Consider the following 6278-nt stretch of genomic DNA (forward strand, 5'->3'; position numbering starts at 1 on the left):
TGGCCACTTTTTAATAGCATTTGTTTTCCTTAAATATATTCTTGAATCTTCTTGCAACAGTATGTTGTGTCTAGTAGTTGTTTTTTGCTTTGAACATATCTTTTCTGACAGCTAATAATATTTCTGGATGCATATGTAACTGGTTTATTCTCTTGCAAAACTCACTGCACCAGTTCCATTCTTGCTTACATCTGCTTGGAATGTGCTTGGATTATTCACAATGAAAGCATTTTCTGTGTACGTTGCTGTAACTATTTCTAAGCAGTTAAAAGCACTTTTATTGCTCTGTAGTCCGATACCTTTTCGCATATCTTTTCCATAATTTCTTTAATGGTACATTTATTTCTGGAATAGTCAAAATGAAGTTCAAAAGATGTATCTGTTTACTGTTTAATCGAAACATATGCACCACTGGTCTGATTTTATCTTTATCTGCTGTCAAGTCCACTGAAGTTAAAGCATGACAAATGTATGTCAGCTTTGTTAATCTGATTTTTATCAACTTTTATTCAGCTTCAGACTGTACTCTTCTCTAGTCACACTCCTTATCAGTAATGTTAACAAAACCTTGAAACCTGTCAATCTGAAATATATTAGATGATGATAAAGTAGAGTAACAATTATGTATCTCTCTGTAGATGAATTAAATGTACATAGTTTTACCAGTCTTAATTTGTGCAAAATTCTTGTCGGCATCAAGAACAGAAAAATCCTGAAATCTAGGCAGAGCTGAAATCATTTATTTTACTGTATGAAGTGTGTTGTGTTCCTTCTTTATGGCTTTATAAGGATATTGTCACTCTATGCACATAAGAATTTTCTAAGACTTCATCATATTAATGATACTGTTTACCCATCTAGTAGGCTCATCTGTATCTCAATCATATTTGTGTTATTTTAATTTATTTAACTCATTTTGAGTCTGCTCTTTAAGCTTATGGGATCTTCCCCCTGAAACAGGCATTACCTTTAGCACTGTGGGATTTATGTGAATATGCTGAATGTTTGTCAAACAATTCAAAGGCATAATTAAATTTGCATATTTAATGAGCATACAGTCACTCTGCACATGTGTTATAAATTCTTTTCATCATAACAAGCTTCTGGCAAGTCAAGTGACTGTGTAGAGGAAGTAGCTATATTAATGAAATGGAAAGAAAGTTGTATTTTTATTGTTATAGTCACAAGTAATTCATTTCTAACTGAATGATTTTATGTGATGTCCAAAGTAAATAAGCAGTTTATAAATAGCTTTAGTTTGCCCTCTTTCAAATTTGGCACTCTGTGTTTAATCAAATTTTAGATTAAACTCTGAAACGGTGTTGCATTTAAACACAGAACCATCATTACTAATTTTGGTCTTCTTTGACTAGATTCATGACAGACCCTTTTATCATAAAGTCTCTCACACTTTCTGTATAAATTTTAACATGTTGCACATGTCAGCAGCTCATTTTCTTTACCATTTCTACCATGTGCATTGTTCTTTAGTTGTATACTCATTTCTTTATTTTTATATACTTTGCCACAGCTTCTACATTTTACTTTAATACTAACTCTCTCTCTCTCTCTCGTTTATCATCCACTACAGTCACATCCCATACAGCTCCTCTCATTCACCCACTTCTCTGACTTATGTTTCTGGTGATATCAGTTACTCACTTGTCTCTATTTGAGTTCTATCTACTGTCACCAAGTAATTTAACTCATTTTGCACATATCAACTTGTTTAAAATTAATTCTGCTTTTGCCAGTAATTTGTCTGTAATCTGTTCATTTCTGATACCACTCTATCTCATGTTACTGAACCATATAAGTCACTAATTAACATACTTTGGATTTAGTCTAATTATGTAACATAAGCATCAATACTTTCTGTGGGATCTTACACCCTCATGAAAAACAAATGGTAGCTATATAACAAATTTTTGTTTGCTCACATTAATTCAGAAAATTCTGTCTCTTCGTTGCAATACTATCTGCATCTCTTTCTCTCTCTCAAACTTCATTCATAAAGTTTCCTGAATTCTTGACTTGTAACAGGTGGAGACGATGCACAATGTACATTTTCAGGATTCTTAGATATACTGTTAGTCAGGAATAAGTGTGAGTATAGGATAAACAATTTCCATTTCTCAGGCAAACTGCTTGGCAGACAGACATTTCTTGGACGTTGTAACTGCATTCATCTTAGAAATGAAATTGCTTTTTTGGAGTTATCTCTTATATGACTAAAGACATATAACGTGTTTGCTGCTAACTATATCAGCTTTACTGTCAAAGCACAAAATAGTGTACAGGCCAACAGACCACATGATACACATATGGTTCTCTAAATGAGGCTATGGGCACTAATAAGTTAAACATGCATGTGTATTACAACATTGTGGACTAGTGGAAAAAACAGGATTAGAGAATATGGTTTTCTCTTGTGAGGCCTTTCTGGATTCTTTGATGGGACACCTTGCATCAGTTACCAAGTATGTTTTCAGTATGACTCGGACTGATCATCACAATGAGGTTGTGAGTTCACTCCTCAAAGCTGAGTTGATGGACTGTGTATGTTTGCCAGCACCGCATTTACTCTTTCTTTTAAACCATTTTCCTACACATTTTTACCATTTATTTCCTTTTTTGTGTACTGATCATCAATGCCCCTTTATCAGAATGTTACTATCTGTTATTTTTTCTTCACTAAGTTCTTAGAACTCTACATCACCCATGGATAAGATCTCCTGCCTTTACTTACAATACCTTCTTGTAGGGTTCATCTGGAGGAGGGTTCATTATCCAGGTAGCCACAGACAATATTTTTCCTCTGAATAGTGTGCTGGTCCATGTGGGAGCCTAATGTCCACAATTCCAGCTGACTGGTACATGGCACCTGTGTGCATGTTCTAATGCAGTTGTATGCATTGTAAAGTTTGATTGGTTAACTTAATCACTGTTGTATGCTGTCTCCCATCTCCACTAGGAGCCAGTCATACATAATGTTGGCTAGCCTTCCTTCCCCAGGAAGACAGAACTTGCATTAGAAACTTATTTCATCTTCCAAGTATCATCTTCTCCACTAACTGGGCCACTAATCAACTCGAGTAATCTGAGTCACAGTTGAGTGTCTTTCTCTCTGTGCCTCAAATACAACATGGTTTTCTTCTCTTTATGCTTTATGCCTCCAGTGCAGATGCCTTTTACATTTCCTTTGTGGTAAAATTTAAATCAGTCAAATTTGTGTTTTGTAAAATCACTGTACAACTATATAAATGTCTCAAAGTGCATTCCGGTGGTACATTGTATGTGTCTTATACACATGTAATGTCTTTCAGCTAACCATTTCAAAATGCTACTCATTCAGACATATATTCTTATAAATGCAGTCTTTTCTTGACTGTTTTTCTTTTTTCATAGGAAGGAATTTTAGTTTTGAAACTAATGTATAACAAAACCTTTGTATATTTACCTTGTGAGGGGTATAGAGCTACTCTGTACGCTACTGAAAGATCTGTAGACGTTGTTTCTAAGATGTATGCTTATCTTAATCTGTTCCCAAAGCATTATTTATGGTATGCAAAAATATCCTGAGACGTTCTTGGGTATAAGGACACAATGAATATCAGTTTTGTGCATGTGAATTCCAAATGCTTGACAAAATCTGAAATTTACAAGCATTAAAGTGAGGTTCATTATTAGTTCTTAGAATTTCAGGCAAAGCAACTAATACAATGATTTAATAATGAAAAGATTTTGCCCATGACATTAATGACTGTATTAGAAGATATGAAATCAAATGGTTCTATAACTGGATATCTGTTGTAGTCAGCACTGACTACTTAATGCATTGACTTCTTAAAGCAAAAGCCTTAAATAACTTAGAATATCTTTTCCTATGGCTGTGATGATAGGTATGTCACTGAACATATACTTTGCATATCAGCTTGATATGTTAGGCACATGTTAAACATAACCTGTATATACTTGTCATTGTATGTTTCTTCCAACTTGTGCTTTTTCCTTATTCCTTTTTCTGTTTGTTGGTATGTTTCATGTTCAGGTTGTAGAACCTGAATTTGTAATGATTGGTACTTCAAGTCTGGTTACTTATAGTGTGAATTTACTGAAAAGAGAGGTTGCATAGTTCTGTTGACAACATACACCCCAGGATTTAATAAAATCTATGTAGGCACAGTGTAGAGCCTACATGGAATATATCCATGTACACGTCCACGGTTCTCCCTCGGCAGCACAGCATGCCATGCATATTAATGATGGTGCACTGCCGAGGGAGAGCTGAGGAACATGGATATTGAATCAGTATACAGTTTAGAGGCTAACCTTGGCTACAGATGAGTCTGAGGCTCCCTGCAATAGACTGTAGTAATGTTATGAAGTGTGTCAAATGTGTAATATATCATTTCAATAATGTGTTATGTTTCCCTGTTTTTTTTTATTTTTTTTTTTAACTGCATGTTTGTGCAGTGCAGAGCATAGCAGTGCCAAGCTGTGCTCATATATAGACAGCTGCCAGCTGCCAGACATTTAAAAATAGAAACTGGATGTGATCAATAATCATAATTACATTTATTTGTATTTTTCAATTTTTTTTAATTACCGTTTGCATAGAGCAGAGCAAAGCAAAGCTGAGTGGAGCTCATACATACATAGCCGACACCTGCCAGACATCTAAAAATAGAAACCGGATGTAATTAATTATTTATTTAAAGTTTTGTTTATGGGTGTTTGCACATGTTTGAGCAGAACAGCGCAGTGCTCAGCAATGCTAACAGGTAGCTCAGTAGTGCATGTGATGGTATAGTAGTTTTTTCATAATATCCAAGTAGCTAAATGGGTAGCGTTACACCTATATGTTTAGTAGGTCCTGGGTTTGAATCCATACCAAGCAGAACATGTCTGTAATGTGCTGCACTATCTTTCTACAATTTAATAATAAAATTGTAAAATGTGGCACTGCTGCACTCTGCTGAGCTCTGCTCAAGCATGCTATTCTCTGCATAAACCTGTTAATGGCTGCTAATGTTTATGTGGTGCTAAGCTTCACCAAAACCATGGTTTTGTGAGTTTTTGCACTGCTCAGCTATGCTTAGTTGGTTTGCACACTGCTAAGTGACATGGTGCTTTTTTGAATGTTGCTCGATGATGTGTAAGGGTGGGAAAGCAGCCTATATTAACTGCAATAGGCAGGAATTCTGCAGAATCCATTGGAGTTCAATCAACTGTCAGTATGGCTGGTGGTGTTGGTGAAGGTGTGCACTTTCAGGTGCAGCAATGGAACATTCAAGAGTCCAGGACCATAGTTAGGTTCCTTGTAAAAAAACATGATGATAGGCTGCTGCAAGGTGGTTTCCAGGACTCGGAGTGTAAGGTGGAGGCATGGGACTGGTTGGCTAGAGAATTCACCAGTGTTACTGGTATCCCCTGCATAGGTGAGCAGTGCCATCAGCACCATAATGATCTCAAAAGGTAAAAAAAGGGAACCTTGGACACCTGAGTCCAAGAAGCTAAGACAGGGAATGCCTCACAAGTATGGAAGTACATTTTCTGCTGTCTTAACAATGCAAGCTGAATGTCTGTAAACTTGTATGCATAATGGTGTGCTTCTCTCCCAACAGCTACAGCTGAGAGGGCTGGCAATGTCAAGTCCCATGCTGGGTGCCTGGCCAGGTTGTGCCGTGACTGTAGTGACTATGGATGTATTAAGCTAACTGTAGTACAATAGGCATGAAAGAGTAAAGCACCTACTGCAATAAAGTATAAAAGAAGGTCTGTAGTGGAATAAATGTGGAATTAGAGCTGTAGTGCAATAAATGAATAATAACTGTAGTTCAATAAAAACAAGAAACAACACCAATAACAGCAAGGAAAATGGTGTACATCAGGATTGTCTTGTCATAACCATTGCAGTACAACTATATGCATTGAGTCTGTAAGGTAAGGTTGCTGCAGTCAAGTATAACACTCTAATAGCTATAGAATGCAAATCTAATGACCTGGAACCTGTATTGCTTAACTCATAGTACTGTTCAAGGTTGCGTCTAGGCCAATATCAGTCACATAATGCTCTTTCTTCCACAGACTTCAGGTAGTAAAGGTATATGGGTGATGTAGCCCACTCATGGCCTGATATTGTGTGTAGACTTCACAGATATTTCAAACCAATAACAATAAGATGTGCTCACCAGCATTGTTGAAAGTGAAATAAAGCTGTAGTAATATATGCAGTATGGTTGTATTCCATGCATGTGTGTTCAACTGTCACTGCA

This window comes from Protopterus annectens, chromosome 4.part0 (assembly GCF_019279795.1).
Source record: "Protopterus annectens isolate FY-2018-M chromosome 4.part0, PAN1.0, whole genome shotgun sequence".
Lineage (NCBI taxonomy): Eukaryota > Metazoa > Chordata > Ceratodontiformes > Protopteridae > Protopterus > Protopterus annectens.